This window comes from Anoplolepis gracilipes, chromosome 12 (assembly GCF_047496725.1).
Source record: "Anoplolepis gracilipes chromosome 12, ASM4749672v1, whole genome shotgun sequence".
Taxonomy (NCBI): Eukaryota; Metazoa; Arthropoda; class Insecta; order Hymenoptera; family Formicidae; genus Anoplolepis; species Anoplolepis gracilipes.
The window spans coordinates 10,518,556-10,539,724 of NC_132981.1; the positions used below are offsets into that span (position 1 = coordinate 10,518,556).

Sequence of the window (21,169 nt, forward strand, 5' to 3'; positions counted from 1 at the left end):
ATTTGGTTTTAAAAATTATTTTATTTGCTTGTACACAGAAATGAGTTGATAATTTCGCTGTTTCACGGTGTTACTGTGTAGAAATCATCCCTTTCAGAAAACTTTATAATCCAATTGAAAAGTTTTCCATTGATATAACCGCGAAAAAAAGCGCTTTTCACAAGGATTTGAATGACGTCCATAACTATAGAAAGTTTTATCTTGTTAGAGAAAATTTGTCGTAGTTGTCGCGACACTAAAAAAAAAAAAAAAGATTACATTCTTGCAACAAATTTAAATCACATATGTATATGTACGCGTAGTTTCAAATTATTCATTTACTTAAAACAAAATTGAAGACTCTAATAATGTCAACGGTAGGAAATCGGATTAAATAAAAGCCGTAATGAGAGTGTGGTAAATAAATTCTTTATTTTTAGTATGACTTTATTGATAATTCAGTCTCATAATTAATTAAATTAAGACCAACTTACTTGCTGATCATGATCTAAATCAGAGACCAAAACTGAATTATTAATAAAGTCATTAAAAAAAGAAAGATTTTGCGTTCTTTAAGCGCGCTTCTTCATTTAGTCCGTACTATTGTCTGATTTATGTAAACTTGTATAAATTTATCAATTACATAAGAAATTTTACGGAATATATTAGTTCCAAATTAAGTATTAAAAATGATCTGTATATTATAATCTTTTTTCAATTTATATTAGTCAAAAATTATCTATTAAACGTTGTCATAAAAAACAAATTTATCTGGAATTATTATGATTGGATTTGTTATTTCTATACAAATTCATCGTTGAATATATTCTGCTTCTTGTTCTCGATATAGGAATGTAATTATTTTCTGAAACGCATTATTGCAATAATAATACTTCACAAAAATATTTAATTGGTTAATAAACTTAACCTGGTAATAATAAGCCAACTGGATTACTAATTTATAATATTATTGTTGTAAATTAAATTAGAGTTTCATTAAATTTCAATTACATTCATATGATATTTCGTAGGCGATATCTCTTTTAAGCGGCTTCCACTCGTACATCATCGAGATCAGACACAAGTCGCTTGAAAATTTGCAGCCGAAAAGCGGTAATCTCTACGGTATAGAACTTGGTGTTGATAAAACATGAAGATGAAAACATGTTATATCGCAAGAGAAATCAGGCGTTTCACGCGAAAGAGACGCTCATACGATGGTGCGCATGTTAAAAACTGTGCTGTCACATGGTTCACGGATTTTTCTGTGTGACTTCTATTCCGGGAGGAAGAGTTTAAAGGCCAACCAACCACCCGCGGTGTATTACCGTAGGCCAAGCACTCGGCCTTGAGTGAGCGTTTTTCTAAAAGACCTTCCACCGGAGAGCTTGATGCGGGATGGCTTGCCGTCGAGATAACCACTGAATCAGGAAACAACTGATAGTGGCAGACCCGACGGAGAGCGCAGTTATATACATTTATCGTAACCTAAATCTGAAATGGAGGTGACTTTTCGCGACAACTGGGACTGGTTTATTTTTTTTCCCGCCAATATTGTCGGCGTGGAGTACCGTCAAGTGAGATCCCCGTGTTTCGAATCGGCCGAAGTACTCGTCCGTCTCTTGCAAACAAACGAGTGGACGCGTAGGCGAGTCGGGGAAAAAAAAAAAAAGATAATCAAACTTCGACTCAATTTGCTGCCGTTCAGGATCGAGGCGGCTGGATTTTCATTTTCGTTGCGACCTTTTCGATGCGGGTATCTGTTAAATGGCAGGACAGGGATTAATTACTTTTCCCTTTGCTGGCGTGTTCCTGACGCCTCGTTGAAGTGAAAATCTATGTTGCTTCTCTTCTATTTCATTGTTTTTCAAACGCTTTATTTTCCAGATTGTAGTTTTTAAATCTAGAAAATGTTTTTTCGTGAATAAAATGCACTTTCACGTGAAAGTTGAATAAAAATACGAGGAGATTATAATTTGGTGTATCATCCATCATCGAAGCAATTTAATTTTCAATTTCAAAAATTGATAACTAAAAGTAGTCCGCGTAATTTATACATTACAATCCTAAATTTGTATATTTAAATATATATATATATATATATATATATTTTAAGAGAACTGAAATTCTTCCAATTACATCATCTCGTCTATAATTTCTTGATCGATAAATGTGAATAACATTCTATATCAGAAATACAACTGATCTATATTTCAAATAAGATCGTAGATATCTAGGCGATTAGCTTCATAACGATGTACATTTCTTGTGCATTTGCGGAAGCGTTCGAGAACATTACCGGTAATAATTTCCACTATTATACGAGACATGTACTTTAGACGCTAGAGGGTTTCCTAATGATAGTGTTTAACAAACTGATTTCAAAGCATTCAACTTTAATTTCTTTGTTATTACCTTTAATCGTGGCGGAATCGTAATGGTTCTCAACTAGCAATTTTCCAAATAATATTTATGATGATAACGCTTACTAGATCGATTTTGCTATGAAAGTGATGAGGGACTACTCATCTTCCTCATTCATTTCCAAGTTTTAAATAATTTCACTTGGAGAGTCTCTGAGAAACTTTTATCTACCTTTCTTATAAATTTTTCAACCCGTTGAGTTTATCATCAGTACGATGCGATCAAAGATAAAATAGAAAATAATGAAAATGCCGCTTATTTAAAATAGTCCAGCTTAACTTCAAGGAAACCTTATTTTAATTTTACTGCCCTGGGTTTATGACATCTACATCGACTTGGATAGATTCATATATTTATCTTCTTATACATTACAGACATAATGTTAGTAATCTAACGTGTAATAGAGATGATTTATAGTTAATCGCAGTATCTCGTGTACGATTACATGGCTCGTATTTCGCTCTTCCTATTAAAGAATGTCAGTAACTAAAATGTAAGAGGCAGATTCAACGATATTTTAGTTTCCTTGGGAATTGGAAATTCATAGATTGGAATTGGCTTTTTCTCCTTGTGCCGTAACTCAGTCGAGGTTTGTAATTTCAAACAGGGAGCAGATTGGTTAATCCCCTGGGGGATGGGTGGTATTTCGCGTTATTATTTATTTGGCGTGCAGAATACAGCTTTTTTAGCCGATAAAACGTTCGAGATAAATATGTGAAACCGGTGCAAATCGAAATAAAGATAAATGCCTGAATAAAAATAGAATTACATCAACCACCATGTATTTGCGTGTGTATGATTTAATTCTTAAAGAATATGTTCTGTATATAACAAAAAAAAAAAAAAAAAACACAATAATTATGTGTACTTTTATAATAAAATAATTTCAATTTTTCACATTTTTTCATGTACATATTTATAAGAGGATTTCGAAATACGTCAGGATTTTCTCCTTTTTTTCTGAAATAAATACAAACAATAAAAAATTGAAAACTTTAGTTTCAGTGAAATAAAATAATATTAGGATTAATCAAGTTTGAAATATTTGAAATTAACATTATTTATTATTGAAATATATTTGAAAGAAAACTCTTTGAGAGGCAGTGCACTAAATAAATTGATCCGTTTTAGAAATATGGTACCACGGTGGTTCGTATTACGGACCAACTGGTCGATGATGCCCACCAGGCTATACATCAGCCTTATACGAAGTCCGAAACCCGCGCGTTCGCCTTCTCGTCACGTAACACTGCCCGATACGAACGAAATAAGTTATCGCGCGGAGCGTGTAAACACACACTCCTGCGGCAGCGAGTAAAAATACAATCCGCTATCAATGCCATATGTTCCTCGCGGAAAATGCAAATTTCTCCCGCCGCCGCCGCCGCCGTGGCTCTACGTGAACGGCGTCGCGGAGATACGCACCCGCCGCGACGGCGAAGAGTGCGCACCCCTTACCCGACGTTCGCCGTGGGGTTTGATTTATATGCGAGCCACGACGCGGGGGTGTGCGCTCTATGATTTATACGTGCCGCGGTGCGCTGGAAAGTGGCGAAGTCGGGAAATTGTGGGTAGAACGCCTTCCCCGGCGGGAGACGCGGTCCGGCGGGTCGATTAATTAATTAATTCTGGCGCGAAGAAGCACGCGCGCGCGCGACCGGCGTAGCAACGTGACGCACATGATGCCGACAGGGATGCTGCGTGTATTTTCGAAAGATTGAAGCTCCCGTCGATGTCACATATTATCGTACGATCTAGACTCCTTTGTTGAGTATCGAAAGGAACATTTGACTCTCTTTCTTAAATTTATTATATGAATTATTTATAAGCGTAAAATTTTTCGCTGAAAATTAATCGCTGTATTTATTCAACAAAACGTTGTAACACAAAATGTGTCATGTAGAATATGTCATGTAAAAAATAGAAATTTTCATTTTAGAATTTAATTCTAAAAATATTTAATTTAGCAAGAATTTCGATAACTGAGAGAAAAGTTATCTAAAAAAATTGCCACAATCTGCTAGAATTAATATTTTTTAATCACTTTCACATTTTTTTATTAATTTTATTTTATAACACACATCTATATGTATATATTATTCTAAAAATATAATTACGGAAAATATAATTACAAAGCGAGCAACTGATTTTCAATTAACTATTTCCTCTGGTCACTCGATTAGAGAGAATTGTTTATGTTTTATTACACATATACTTGTATCAAAAAGGTTGAAATTTAATTTTGTCTGACATTTTAATTATTAGGAAAACACATTGTCATTATTTTACGCTGTTGCAAGGTATAACAAATATTTTGACGGAAATATTGTACATATCAAAATATCAAATATTGGCATGTTTAACGGTATATATTAATTTTTAGTTATTATCTTTACAAAATTTGCTTTGTTTAAAAAGTATTTATGTAGAAGCATGTCAAAAAAAAGATATTTCTTTTCTGTTTATAACGCGACATGTACTCGTATGCATGCACATGCATTGGATTATTTCTATAGAAAATGGTTGCAGTTTTGTTGCAGTTATTATAATATTGAAAAACCTCTTAAAAATCACAACTATATCTTGTTAGAGTCAACAGAAAAAACACAAGTTTGGTCACATGATACTAGATAAACGAATTAGCAAATGTTTTCAACCGTATATGTGTGTCGCTAATGATAATTAAATTAAATAAATTCATTATTTCCGTTTTTTTTTGAATGATTCATTTAATGCTCAATTATTCATTTCCGCAAGTCCCACGTTACGAGATCGAATCTCGAAATGCTGCTGATAAATCGTGATTAATCCGCCCGTGGATAACGATATTTTAGACTTTTATCAAGATTTGATAAAATTTGTCGCAAAAAATATCTCGCGGAAAAACACATATATGATAAACACAGTTTAATTACTCAAGTGGAAGGTAAAAAATAAAATACCGTATGGAACTGTTAAACGATCGAATTTCAATTGATATTATAGTTGAATATATGAACAAATGAATGTGTGTGTAGTAAATTCTCCCTGCACATATTCCATTGCGCATGACGTATCGAATATTGACGAATCAATCTTAGCATTGTAACTTACGTATTGTGCTAGTGTTGCCGGGTTGATTGTGCCTCTTTTAGTCATTGTACGTTTGCACTTTGCGCACGACGCGTACACGATGCGCGCTATTGTTACATCTCAACGTCACTTTAGCGAACGAACAATAGTCCCGTTAAAGCTGATGTTCGTTTCCCACTAATTACGGATTGTGTATTGGTGTTGGCTCTAAAACAATTCACCAAATCCTGACACTTTAGATTGCATTGTAAGGCACGCTTGATATTGTGTTGATGCGATACAATTGTAATACGGTTTCATTTATTTGTTTATACAATCGATAGAAGATGATGTGCGAAAACATCATCTCGTTATAAATCACTGAAAAAAATATTTTGCTAATAAATAGATTTCTGGATGTCTTAATTAAAATGTATTGCTACTTTTTGTATTTGTCAGAATATTGTTTGCCACGTATGCTATAGAATTTATAGCAGCAATATTCTAACAATATCTCTAGAAAATTTAGATGCCATTGCCAAATATTACGTAAATATTAAAAAATTTTTTCAGATACTAGATCACGCGTTGCAAGTTTATATGCTTTATATATAAAAAGTTTAAATAATTGCGCTAATTTTATAAAATTTTAAAAATTAATTATCTGAAAGCTTTTGAAAGTATTTTATTAACGTTAAAGATAATACGTTAAAGCCGAGAATAACTTGAGATAACTCTTTGAAACTCGTTGAAATCTTTTTAATGTTATCAGGTAGATTGTATCTTTTTTTGATGGGGGCAAAAATCTTCAAAAGCTTGGCCATGCTCTGCGGCAAAAAATTGTGGATTTTTATTCACTAAAATCCTTTCCTTTGTCACCTAGTGCGACTAGGAAATCCCGTGAGCCACGCGAGCATAACATTCAGAAAGCAGATTGTATCTATGTAAGAGAAAGCAAAGCTTCGCCATATGCGGGTTCGACGGACAAACTCTTTTAATTTTGTTCACTATCTCTTGAAAACTTTTTGTGTCCGTCCCTGTACACTTTGTCACTCGAATCCGCTGAAACTGATCCTCTGCGAGATGCCACATGTTGATACAGGTTATACAATATTGTAACCCGCAAAGGGGATGTTATCGAATCGAAAATTCTCACTCATTGTCAGCAAATGTTTGGTTAATATTTTAATCATTTTACTATTGTTTATAAAATTTTATGTTTAAGCAATGTGTATGTACATATACATGTTCAGTAAGTATTTAATTGTGTGTAATTATATTTATAATTCAGGATAATTCATATCTCCTTTTGAAAAAAAAAAAAAAAAAAAATAATTACAAATAAAAAATTAAACAAAATAAAAAATTACATAGATACTATAAATTTGTACAATAAGGAATATTTTCTTAAAGAAAATATTCTTTAATTGAAACGTGCGTGGGGAGGACTCTATATATAAATCACTAATATGAATCACTTCTAAGTTAACTCGCGAAAATGATAATAATACCGAGAATTTCCCAACATATAAGCATGCCCTTCTGTGAATTATAGATGGTACCGCAAACTACCTAAAGTAACTCCATAAACACCTAACTATTGTAATCCAAAATTATTGGTGACATTAAGCCGTGCAAATACTTTAGTGTTTTTAACATTGCTATATTAAATATTTCTCAGGATATAAAATTACTGCTTACATATGTTACATATGAAATAACTGTCGCGATCACTTTTTCAGGTAAATTAAAATAACAATTTAAAGTTTCGCGGATTATTAGAGTCAGACGCGGATGATAGTACGTCAGTTTTATAGAAAAATTAATTTTCTAGTAATTAAAACATAATGTTAAAAAAAAAGTTCTTTTTTTTTATCGATCAATTATATTTTTTGCTGAACTTTTGTGCACGCATATAACATTTTCTCTCATAACTTCCGTGTTGCATTAACGATGCGGTTGAGTAAAGTAACGATTGTTGCATCGCGGATAGCGTGGCTGTTGAGTGCACACATAAATGGAAAATATGCGAATAATTTAAACTTTGAATATATAACGTATATATGTGGAGCGTACACGCAAATGTATGTATTAAATGCCTCTGACCTCTCTCACGCAGGTACGCTATGTATTAAATTCCTCTGATCTCTCTCTCTCTCTCTCACACACACACACACACACACACACACAAACAGAGTATTTCTTAAAAACTGATAAGTGCGATTTATAAAAGGAGGATGAAATGTGTATTACACTTTCTTCATATTACCACATAAGAGGTTTACCGAAAGAAGGAAAAACTGTTATGACATTTCCGCGTGTTTTCCGCATGAAAGTTTTTATTTACCGCAATCTGTTGTGCCCGAATACACCGAGATCTCACCGCTAAATCTCGCTAACACGCGGGAAAAAGATTGAAGACATTTTGCTTCGCAATATTAGAGAAATTAGATTTTTGCCTCTCACTTCGTTACACGTCGGAGAGATCGCTACGTTCTTATAGGAAATTATTTGGTGGTTGCGGGGATGATTTAAAGCGTTTAAAGTTTAAATCATGCGATTCTGGCATTTAAATAATGCAATTTCTGGGTATTACTTGGGGCTTACAGTCGGCTGAAAATAATCCCCGCGTGCGGATAAAATCTCGCTTCGGAAACGATACATACGAAACGAAACGGATGTCAGGGTTTTCGCGATTTTTACATTTACCCTTCTTTTTACATTTAATGCGCTAAAGTGAGATTACGCCGTATTATCAATTCTTTGTTCAAGCGGGGAAATGCAAACGTTCGCGCATACTATCGCCTTTTTATCTCGCTTTATGTATACCGTGTCCTATAGTACTGTTTTGCGTGCGTGTTTCTTTTTTTCTTTTATCCGTACGATAATCGCATTATTTTTAAGAACCCTTTTCATTTGCGGCGGTACTAATAACAAGTCTATAGCTATTCCATTAGTCGTCAAATGAGTCTGCTTCAAAGCATGTCGCAATTTTGTGGAGCTTACTAATGTTAATAAAAATAGATTTCGATGCACTTTTTTAAATAGAATCAGTACTGATAAGTGGTGATTACAATTATAAATATAATTGTACAAATAGCGAAATTTTAATGAGAAAAATCAGTAATGGTTTGATTTTTTAGTAAAACCTTACTGCCATAAATCAGTGAAACGCAAACCGAAGGAATAAAGAATGAAAATTTTTATCGAAATATTCTGATTTTTTGAAATCTTGTCATTTTTTGACTTTTCAGTAACATTTTCACTGATTTTAATATTTATTTAATTAGCAGAATATACATATAAGACATACATTTTAACATTGAAATATTTAATAAGCAAGAATTTTTGATAATAATTTTTTCAACATAACAAATTGTGTGCAAAAAATTTGTAAAAATAAGAAATTTATAAAATATTATTTTTCTATTTAAAATATTATTAGAACACATAGCGGAAGATTCTGTTTATTAAAATCTAATAATTATTAAATTTGTCTATATATTTCGCTACATTGTCTTAAAGTTTACTACGATTGTAGATTCATAATCGTTATAATTTGCATACACGTCACGCTGCATTTTCGCGTATTATTTCCGGTCCCGTAAACAGCGTTGGATTTTATTACACTTTGTTCTACTTTCTGTAACATTCTGATATATTCGTCTCACTGAGAAAAATGTCCGAGTAACAATAAGAAAGTTTGCGGAAATCATAGTTTTCACTTATTCGAGCTCGTATCTCTTGTTTTAATGATGCAAGAAGAAAGTTACTTACTATACAAACTATGCATATACTTTTTCTTTGTTTCTTTATGCAATGCCTTATAATTTAACACTTTATATGCTGTCTGTTTTTAAATAATTAATTTGAAAATAATAAATTATACATATTGAACATTATGTCAATAATGTATTGGAAAACACATATAAGAGACATAAAGCTCAATAACAGTTAGCTTAAAGTTAAAAAAACTAGGTCATTTATAAAATTATACAAAAAACACATGCAGGGTCATACACGCGCGTACTTACATACACACACACATGCATATGCACAGATATTTATCAATATAAGATCAACTTAAAGATTACGTGACATTTCCATTAACCTACTGTTTCATATATGCAGATTTCAACATCATTGTGAGCTTCGTATTTCATGTAGTCGTGACATATTGTTGCGCGACAGTTTATCCTTGAATATATTCAAATATTACTCATGATAAAATTAGGATATTAGAGTTGGCCCAATAAATTTAATGAAGAAATGGAGATTTTCTGCATGACATATATAAATATGTGTCAGATTATATATAAACAATATGTAACACAAAATTTTATTTTAGAAAGAAAATTAATTAAAATAACACATATTTTTTGCATATATTTTCAAGTTTAAAGGTTGAATTATTTATGCTTTACATTTGTTAAGCTAATATATCTTTATAAATTTTAATTGTTATTATATTTTCCTAAGATTATATATTTTTAAGATTAGTTAGAAATAATTGTATTTTAATAACAGGCTAATTAGTTGTAAATAATGCTTTATATATATATATATATATATACATTATTGTATCTATACATTATTATTTATTCATTTAATGAACAAGATATCGATAAAAAAATTAATACGTTTCATTATTTATTTTGAAATCACAAAATGTGAAAAGTATGTTTTACGCCTCTTTCTTATAAAGTCTAATTAAAACCACTTTACTACTAAAATGCTAGTCTCAGCGTAAAGAGACGGTCGATCAGATTATAGGCTATACTTTAAGCACCGTCTAAGCAGTAATTTAGCTCGACATCACTTTAAGTTTTGCGGAGCAGAAGAAGTATAATCAGATTTTAACTCGTGCATCTTACCAGCTATAAGAGCTATTTAAAATTGCGTTTTCTTTTCGACAAGAAGAACCACCGCTACCGTGCGCGTTAATTACCGCGAGATAAGGTGGGAAAACGAATTTTGTTTTTATCATAATGCACCTGTACATTTTGTAGCAATTTTCACTATCTTCACTAATGCAATCAAATATAAAAGTCACATTAATATTAGAAATTAGATTAAAACAAGATAAAATATAATGTAAAGTATCCATTATATATTTATCAAATGAAATATAAAATATTGTAGTTAATTATTATTTATAGATCTGTGAAAACAAAAAATGTTGTGGTTGTGATTATATATTTATTTATAAAAATATGTATTTTTTTATCTGTATGTAGAACAAACACCACATGCATATCCATTGTTCGTGCGATTATAAACATATACACAATTTTTTATAATATTTATATATATATATATATTTCTAATCATAGAAAAATAAAGAACGCACTTAGAACCCTTTTTCACAATCAGAGCTTAATAAGTAAAATTCAATATCAAGTTGAATTTAAAAGTTGAATGAGCTCTTAATGCTCATGATCGTTTTATTCTTACCCTGCGAGAAAGGAATTCTTTCCATCCAATCAATCTTAAAGAGATTAACTCTTAGGAGAACTTCTTGCCGTTTCCTTAGGGTAATATCCGGTTAAGTCATCTCGGTTGTTAATTATGGCAATTTCCAGTTATCAGTTATCAGTTCCCCAACATGTCATTAGTTTAAGTCAAGATATGTTTGTTCCCCATGTTGGAATATTCATTTCATCAAAAGCCAGCTATTCGAAAGCCTATATTTGTAGTATTTAAAATTTTACCTAATTTTACAATTTATATTTCTATTCTACTTTTATTTACTTTGTAATTAATATTCAAATTTCATCATAGTTATTATTACTTAGTTTATTTTTTATTCCGTTCTTATCTATTATTATTAGCTTGGTATCTAAAATTATAAGTAGAGAACTGTCTTGTTTTTACAAGGCTAATTACACGTTAATAATTCGACAATATGTTTACGTATGCCTTACAATAACGCAACATGCCTATATGCTTTGCGCTTGTAGACCGACATGCTTCTCTAATAATGTGTATGTACTAGAACCACCTGAATGCTTGCGTATTACTGGAATGTTAGCCATTCAATACCAGTGGATATGTAGTTGGCAATACCGTGTTGTTTATATAATATACGCATATAATATTGATAAATCAAATCTATAATATATATATATTTATAAAGAGAGATCAAATTTCATGGGACTATAAAATAAAAATTTTGAAAAATTCTACAACTTAAATAAAAAGTACATCTCGGCCTCGCGGTATCATATGTTGAGCAGATACTAATTATTAAAATATAATAAACTATGGAAAATAGAAAACATTTAATTACATTAATGTATTAATAATATAAAATCAATTTTGTTATAATTTACGCCTTAAAAGCAACTGTATATTAATATAAAATAATAAATTAATATGATAATTATTAATCTCATATTACAATTTATTCAAATTGTGAAATTTTTATTTTCGAAAATTTGTGAATGAAATTTTGATTGCAGCTAATATGATTGTTTAATCTCAGCGAATAGGTGCGTAATATCAGTGAGTGTTTGATAAAGGAGCTTAATATCGGGTATTAATAACTGTGTGTATACGAGAATTATTCGATTTAGATGACGGGTGTGCTGTTAAAGCCGATAAAGAATACTTGATAACAAGATAATAAATGTTATGTCCCATTTACACCTTTACACCGTAACCAATCTGTTGATTAACTTTAATAATTTTAATTTAATTATAAACTCTTATAAAAGTATAGCAGCATATTTTCTAAATCTAATTATAATTTTAAATTCTCATTAATATAATAATATTTTATACACTCGGACAATATGTACATACAAAAACAATGGCGTTAAATGAAAAGTTAGTAAATGATTACGACAATATGATATCGATCGTAATATAACGCAGCATTAATTACTAATCAGCTATTATACGCGTCTTTCGATAGGCATAAATTCGCGGCGAGGTAACCGCGTAGCGTTGGAGAATTCATCGTTATTCATTTTAGGTCAATAGAAATAATCCTCTTAAGGTTGCACGTGGAGGATCGGATACGTAATGATCTGATGGTGCGCATACACCCTCGTGTCCATAGAAACTCATTTTCCGATCCCCGATGCGTACTTGGAAACGCCGCGCCGATCGGTGCCGATCGCAAAAGTAACGGCGCGCTGCACATATCCTTCCTCTCGCCAATCATCTCGGTTATTTGAATCACATCCGCGTAATTATCGGCGCATCCACGCGAGTGAAACCGGGAGGCAACGATCGATGATGACACAGATTGGAGAACGTTTCTGTCGGCGCATAAGCGTATCGGTTCCGACCATCCGCGCCCGGTCCGCCCGGTTGCGGGCAAACATTTTCGATACATCGATCATTGGTTTTTTTTTCACCCCACCCACCCGTCCCGTTTCCCATACACCATCCACGTGTATTCATCCCCTGTGTATGTGTATGTAGCTAGACTACACGCCGACTAAACCCGGTCTGTGCGTGCGTCACATGCCGTCGGTATCGCTAATTGCGCCACCCATTAAGGATCCTCCAATTTGCACAATGCACGCTCGTTACGATTAGCAGCGTGGCTGACTGTCGGCGTATATTTAAAGTGTCGTATATATATATATATATATATATACCGGCTCCCCGCGTATTGTGTTTACGAAGCTTCCTTCTCTTTTGCGCGACGACGGTCAATCGACGGACACGCGCCGATTAAATGCACTCGACTGCCGAATTCAATTTATCACGCTGTTTCGTGCTACGACTGATGAATTATTTCTCTGCGTCGGCGAACGTGTACTTGTAGAGACGCGAGATGATCATTCCTATTCTGTCAGACTTTTACGTCGCGTCGGTTCCCCAATTTTTTTTCCCTCGTATTGCAGCACCGGGATACCGAGATAAATTTTATATATCGATATATCACAGTGCAATTGCATATTGAATAACAACATAACATGTTTATTACAAGCTTTAAGATTTAATATTTTATATTTCGCAATATTTAAAAAATATGTTTAATTGCGAATCGATTTTGTTCGTTATCGTTTTTTTTCCCCACATTAAAATGATCAGTTTAATTGGTAAAATTCGAAATATTTTCGGTTTTATTACGAAAAAAATAAATAACGTCATCGAACATTGTTCAAGCATAACTTTTTAATTAAAAATCGCTCTCTAAAAATTATTAGAAAACTCACGCGGATGGAAGAAAAGGAGATTAACAAGGTAACAAGGAGTAACAAGAAGTATTCGACGAGATTGCAAGTCGCTACTGACGCATTTGCCGAGTGCTAAAAGTGCGTGCAACGCGCTGACAATAAGTATGCGGGTAGAATTAGAACGAGCTGCGTGTATTACTACTGCCATGCGTTTTAATTATGGTCATCCAAGTTCGCACGTTTTCGCTCTCGAGTACGGCAGCACGCTATTTCGCTCGAGATTATTCCTCCTAATTATTTTAATTGCTCATGCTTATGGGACGCATTGCTAAAGGCGAACATAGTCCGAAGCGAAAGTATGTTACGAGAGACATGATTATCTCTAAAAGAGATATTCACGGATATCGACTGCTGTATTTTGACGTTATACTCTTTGCATAATTAAACATCTGTGTGGGAAGAGGTTTCTTTAATAAATTAGTTATGTACTACTAACGTTACCACTACTACTCGCTGATCGTGGTAAATAGCGGTTTATCGATTCACGCAAACGCGAAAGCATCCTTAGCTAATACAAACTTCAGTAAAGAAGAAACAAATTTATCGGTAATAATATCGATCGTGAGGATGATAGGTAGCCAATAAAATCCTCAACATCTCCAATATCCGCGGCAATAAAGATGTGCGTCGTGAATATAATAAAAAGCGGTAAAAAAGATAACATTTCTCTCTCTCCAATTGTATCGATGTACGAAGTTGTCTTTTATTATCCCGCGCCTCGTCTTAAAAAGCCAACGGTAATGTAAAAGAAATATTTTCCCTTTAGCTTTCCGGGCGCGTCCGACCGTGTATTTTATCGTTGGTTGGTACGTGTAGCTGCATCGCGCGGAATATCGCGCAAGGTATCGCCTCTCGAGAGCACTTTATTCATCCCTTCGATCCTTATACGCGGCGACGCGACGCGTAATGAAATGCTCGGATTCATATAATAACGCCCCGCTCCTGGGCGCGCGTCCGGAAATCGTCTCATCGATGAGAAGCACGTGCGACTGCTATTCTCTTGCCGCAAATTCTCGTTTGCCTGCACGCGCGGGATAAGCGAGTCGGTGGTCGGTGCGTGAACGGATCGCGTGCACGCGCGATTCCCCCGAGGATTCGTGAAACATTTTTCGCCGTCGCTGTCGGCTCATAAATATCGCGCGCCCCTCGCGCTTTTACTCTCTACTTCTTTCCTCTTCCTGAACCGATCGAATGCAGAGACATCGAAGTGGGAATCGAGAGACGGCAGATCGGGAGATTTAAAACACGATTTTTCGTCTTGGTTCGATTCATGAAGAGGATGGCTCCTGGTGATTTTATATCCACGAGTATGAGTATACTCTCTTTCGTATCATCGGATGTGAAAGATACCTTCCCATTACCCCGGAGGTATAAATTATAAATACGAGGCTATTTAGAGTTCTATTCGTCACGGGAAATGTATATATATATATATATATATATATATCGGGGTTATTCCTCTCCGTTCGTCGTTATCGAACGGGAGAAATCCATCGTCGAAGTGACCCTCCCTTGCACAATGTTGTTACTTCGCCGTAACTACCGGAAGCGTAAAGCACGCGACAAGCCAAAGTGCGCACCACTAATGAGGGTTAAAGTATCGCGTTCTGTGGATCGGTAATTTCAAGTAAACTTCGTGAAACATTAATGAAATTCGTTATACTGATTAATGGTATCTTTTCAATTATTGTGAGTAAAGTAAGTTGATAAGTCGGTCGAAACTTTGTAGAGTATTTTTTCGTTGATGATCGTCAATTATCATACATGGTTAAGTTACAAAGTAAACTTTAATATAAATCGGAAATTTTTTTAGTACATGACATTGTAGAAAGTGTAATAAATAAAACTTGAGGGACAAAAAAGACGAGTAAGAAAATTTTTTAAATTCAACGCAAAATTCAAACAAATATTTTGCTAATGTAGATAGATTTCTAGATTCTCTCAATTAAAATTTATCGCTACTTTTTGTATTTGTTAAAATATTGTTTGTCACGTATAGAATTTATAGCAGCAATATTCTAGCAATACTTCTAGAAAATTTAGATCCCATTGCCAAATATTAATTACAAATATAATTGTCCTTGACAATAGAGATTGACCTTAAAGATAGGCATCGCAGAAAAATTTTCTGTCTAAATTACACTAATAATACAAATATAAATTCTGTCTCTATCATTTAAATTGATTAAGTGCAAAATATATGCAGTATCACGGTATTTGCTAATAATTTATTTGTTTCACTTAATTTTTTACGCCTAGAAAATTTTTGTTGAAGTTGCAAGGTCATTTTTTTGAGTGTAGAGAAATTACCTTTTAAATCGCTGTTTTTATAGAATTTTCTAAGCAAATCAGGGATAAAGAAAATTTAATCAAGTACTATTATTAAATACTATTTAAATTATACTTTTAATTTAATATATACTTTTATAACTATCCTTGATTTACCCTGCTTGCAAAATTCATTGTTTCCTATATAGCTCATCTATCTATTATTTCCGTATGTCGACAATAGAATATCTCGCAGATTGTTATTATTCTCTTCCTATCCTTCCAACTCCGCCACTTTATGTGCGATGAGTGTTATCTTAAAATTACAATATATTCGACGCGTATTACCTTAGTTTTGCGAAATCAGTTTTTCCGTCCGTTCGCCGGAAGTTTCTCTGCAGCGCGACACGGAGAGCCTTTCGCGGCCTATCCCGTCTGTCGTCTCACCTCTCCATTTCGCGCAAGTTTCCGGCTTTCCTTTGCAGCGAGACGGCCGCGTGCAATAGTCGTGTAATGAGGTGCCAGACAGCGCCTCGCGAAGTCGTTTATATCGAGACTCGACAAAGTTTCCGAAAGGAAGGTCGCCGACCGACCGAGGAGCGTTCCCGGATTTCACGGCCGGAGAGAGACGACGACCGGTCTGCACTCTTTGTGTTCGCATAATTATAAAAAAAAGGGTAGAAACGAATGAAAGATCCCCCTCTCTTTTCCTTTGCGAACTTGATCCGCGGCTTTGAATTACGGTTGCTATGCATTTCTACCGAGACATCGTCCAGCTGCGCAAAGTTTTGAAGAGAGCTACGAGAGCTGTAGACATATATATATATATATATACAAATATATATATATATATATATATATATATATATATATGTACACATATATAGTTGTATACACAGTGAGAGAGCCGATCGCAAAGTCACGTCTGGCTTTATAGCGGACATGAGCAGAAATCAGAAATATCCCTTTTTAACTCTCGGTTCAGTTCTCTTTTAACCCTTTGCGCTCAATGTTAGCTTTCTGTCGTAATATCGCCGTGCATTACATTACGAAATTAAATTCGAATTTTTCAGGATACTCTCAAGTTTTCAAAACAACAGTAAAAAGTAATAAAACAATAGTAAAAAATATGATACATAGTAAAAATGTATGCTTTCTAATGTTTACACAAAAACAAAATTAGTTTGTTAATTTTCAGATAAATAATATAAAAAAAGCATTATGTTATTGCATACAAAATAAATAAAAGACTGAAAAAAATTTAAATGTGTTATTACCATAAGTGGATTGCATTTACAAATTTTCTTTGTATTAAAGTTATTTATACACATAAAAGCGTTTTAATATATATATGTATATATGTGTATTTTTATAGTATATTTCAGTAATAATTTTTGTAATTGTATTGTACACTTAATTCTTTGAAAAACAATAATAATAATAAAGTTAATGCCATTTCTCTTGTTGAATAAAAATATAAAATATGTTTGGCATATTTCATGGAAATATTATCTGATTAATTAGTATGAAATTACAATTCGCACATTTAACAAAGATAATAACGTTAGCTTTGTTGTTTGTTCTCGTTATCATTCAAAGGAAGTATGCATTTGTTTAATTGAGTAACGCAACCATAACATTTATTATTATTTACCATATGTTATCGAAATTTTACACAAATGTATATACATGTATTTTATCGATATATATATATTTTACAAAAGATAGAATGTGCGTTTAATTCATACAATTAAAGCTATAAAAAATAATACAATTATCTTCAAATTTATTTATTTTGTTTTTTTGAAAAGTCAGTAATATAGAATGTGAAAGAGACACGTGCGAAAGTAGTCCCTCAAGTTATGCTAAAATGTTCGAGTAGTTTTACTCGGAGTTTATTCAAAGTTGGACGGTGGAGTATTCTTCGGTGAAATCTAGATACGAAAGTTCGCGCTGCAAATGGAAGGAATGTCATGAATTTTAGAAGAATGTGTTACATGTCGACGATTGTCTAAGAGACGCAACAGATGACGTCTATCGCCAACGATAACAAGATACTATACTTCCCTAGATAAGATCTAAGAGCTTTTAATAACACTGAAAACTTTTTGCTAGATATACGTGCATTTCAATTTTCAAAAAAAAAATCTGCTAATTTATCACGATTGTACCAATTGAGATGTATATCTGGATCTAATCTCCAGAGTTTCAAGAGTACAAGAGTTATTTGTTTCCTACAGTGTGCTGATATATTTTTCTTGCTTTTTTTTCTCTCTTCTCGCGCAACGTTGGATGATTATACGACGACTTCCGCGCTTCGGACTTTCAACAACTTCTAAAAACATTTCTTCGCAAAAGTTTACGAGATAAACTTGCCGATGTAGCCGGATGGAGCCTGTTGGTCTCGGCCGAGTTGCGCGAAGGACCGTCGGAACCGAGTCCTGGAGTAGCACATGCCGCAGCCACGAACGAGGGCTAATAACCTGGGAAGTTAATTACTGCCGTAAACTGCGAGGAGGGTTGTTTGCTTACCCTATCACGCCGTCGAGGGTAACTGACATACATAAGGTAGCCTCGTTACACCAAACTCCCGTTTATGTTCGTCGGTCCATCGAAGTGGATCGCGCATCGTGAAAAGCTTTCTCGCAGCGAAAATTGACTTAATGCCACGTCACCGTGTCCGAAAACTACGCGGAAAATCAAGCACATGTCCGATAACACGAGCCCGCTTTAATTAGATGATAGCAATTCGCGTGACGGAAATTGGCTCTTGTCACGAGAGGACGCGATTGCGAACGAACAGCATTTTTAAGATCGAGAGAAATGATCGTGTTCTGATTTTCTTTTATTAATTCGTACTTGACGCGTTTCATAATTTGCATCATGAACTTTTTATTCTATTAATACTTATAGTCTTTTAATATACACATATATGTAACGTGTGTTTATTTCTCTATGAGATTATAGTGTGAAATTGTATATATTTATAAATTTTGAATATTTTAATATTTTTGTCGCAAAATACTTGGATACGTGTTAATATTTCATCAACTTCCATTAAAAATTATTACATTTTGAAGATTAAATCCATTTATAACAAAAATGATACAAAAATGAGTACATCTTATGAAAAAATAATTGCATAGAATAATGATGTGACTATATTTTTTAAATAATTTTAGTTGAAAATAACGTAATATATTCTATCATCAAATATGTACATATCTAAACAAATTTATCAAATAAAATAATGACGTGTAATCTAATAAAAAAGAATAAAAATAAAATATATATGTCAATATATATTTTTCTATCTCCGCAAGATATATTAAAATATGCTAGCGGAAACGTCAAATAATACCGTGAGAGACAAAACAAAATTTGACAAATTCAAACGTCAGAGACAGTCAACAGGGGGAATAACGCTATTAATAAAAATGATGCATCATCTATGGAAAATTGTCTTTATCGTCCGTCTAGATAATGAATGAATTAAGTTGGCCATAAGCCATGAAGAAAATTACCTGTATAAATAACACCCGGAGACAAAACTTTACAGCCGTGGTGAGCCGTATGAGAATTCTTGCTGACGGTAATATTTTCTGACCACCTCGCTGCATTCGTAACCGTAAATTATTCCGCAAAACGCAAAACGTTTTTGTGGGTTATGTTCTTTAAAGTCCCTGTGCTTTTAATCCGCGGTCAATTTACACGTTGTCGCCTTTATTTTTCCTATCCATATAGCTCGCGCGATTTCTCTTTGTTGCTTTAATGTTTTTAGTCGCGATGTTATCTGATTTTTATACGATTAGGATAAAGTACAGGTTCTCTGAAAACATCTAGACGCGATATTATATAAAACTGCATCTCTATTACTTGGATTTACAGATAATTTATCCCGTAGATAAACTTATATTCTCTTTCTTCGCGTTATTGGCTCTTTAAGAGAGCTATTTATTTAATGCAGAAAAATGATTAAGTGAATGAATAAATATTCATTCATTCTTCTCTACAACTCATCATTAGTTGTCTCTTTTCTTAACTTTTTATAGTGACTTTTTATCTTTTATTTCACTGATATATGTTATGTTTAAGTTATATCAAAAAGAAAAATGTGCATTTTTTTTTCATTGAGAAGTACAACACTAGCATTTTACTTCAAACGCGAACGTTGCGAACATATCAAAGAATCGCAAAGTGCAAGCCGCTTTTCCGGAGTGAATGTTTCCAAGGAATCCGGCAGAGCTGAGAATAAGAGCAAAGGAAAGTAAAAATATAAAGGGCTGTTTCTATCAAGACTTTTTCCATTTATCAGACAATTTTCCAAAGAGACATGTAAAAAGACAGATGGCAGATATATTCATAGCAAGAATTATTATGCAACTTTAGTCATAAGACCATTCGAGTTTCGTGTGCAACAATGTGTGTCACATTTTATATAAAGAAGGTAAAACTTTCTATTGATGTACTTTTCGCGGTATGAGAATGAGAAAAAACTGCATATTGTAAGACCGTCATAAATAATATTATTTTATGAATTGAGACCGCGATCGATTTATGTAAAAGTGTTGCTTCGCAACCTCTTGATTTATTTCTCTCTTTTTTTTCTTTTTTTTTTTTTTTGTGGAAATTATTCTCTTGCCGATTGTATCGTTGGTATATGATTTTTACTGCATCTTTTATATTACAACTTTTACCCGAAAAATGGCACTTTATTATATTACAGAACGAAGTTTACCTCAAAGGATATCATCATTGAATTTTAAAGGTAGAAGCGAAATTTTCATACCCCCTTTGAATACTCAACATACGTAAGGTAATGAAAAATGAATCTTCGATGTGGAGAAAAAATTTGCAACGATGTTCACGATATTTCGCGGTAATAGTAAATTTATTCTCGGTAGAAAGCTCAACGGCCGTGCAAAGGTTAAATTGACCCTCGCGACGGTGTCGTAAAAGAAAGTAAGAAATGCAGGGGGTAGCGAGTCACCTGTATAATTAGGCGTAGGACGCGATAGCAGTTACGAGACCAACACGCATAAACGCCTCGCACACGCGAGATGGTGCGGCTTCTGGATGTTCGCCATTTTTCAAACGGCTGAGGGTCGAAAAATCTTATCGCCTACTGCAAGCCGACGTTATAACCGGCGCGCAATGTTACGAGGTCGGCACTTTTCGCAGGAAACTGCAAATCTCTTCCTGTCTAAGAACGAGTTATAATAATGCATTTGGCTGTGTGTGGTTTCGCGTAT

General features: G+C 33.5%; 1 protein-coding gene across 5 annotated transcripts in view; it reads right to left on the bottom strand.

Annotated features, from left to right (window-relative positions):
• LOC140671980 (uncharacterized) overlaps nucleotides 1-21,169 on the bottom strand; it is a 167,040-nt gene that overhangs the window by 21,694 nt on the left and 124,177 nt on the right. Inside the window, exon 3 of one of the 5 annotated variants that reach the window (XM_072903763.1) lies at nucleotides 5,497-5,682. The exons of the other annotated variants lie outside the window; for them this stretch is intronic. The gene's annotated coding sequence lies outside the window, so the exon portion shown is untranslated. The remainder of the gene's footprint in view (nucleotides 1-5,496; nucleotides 5,683-21,169) is intronic. 5 annotated transcript variants of the gene reach the window in all.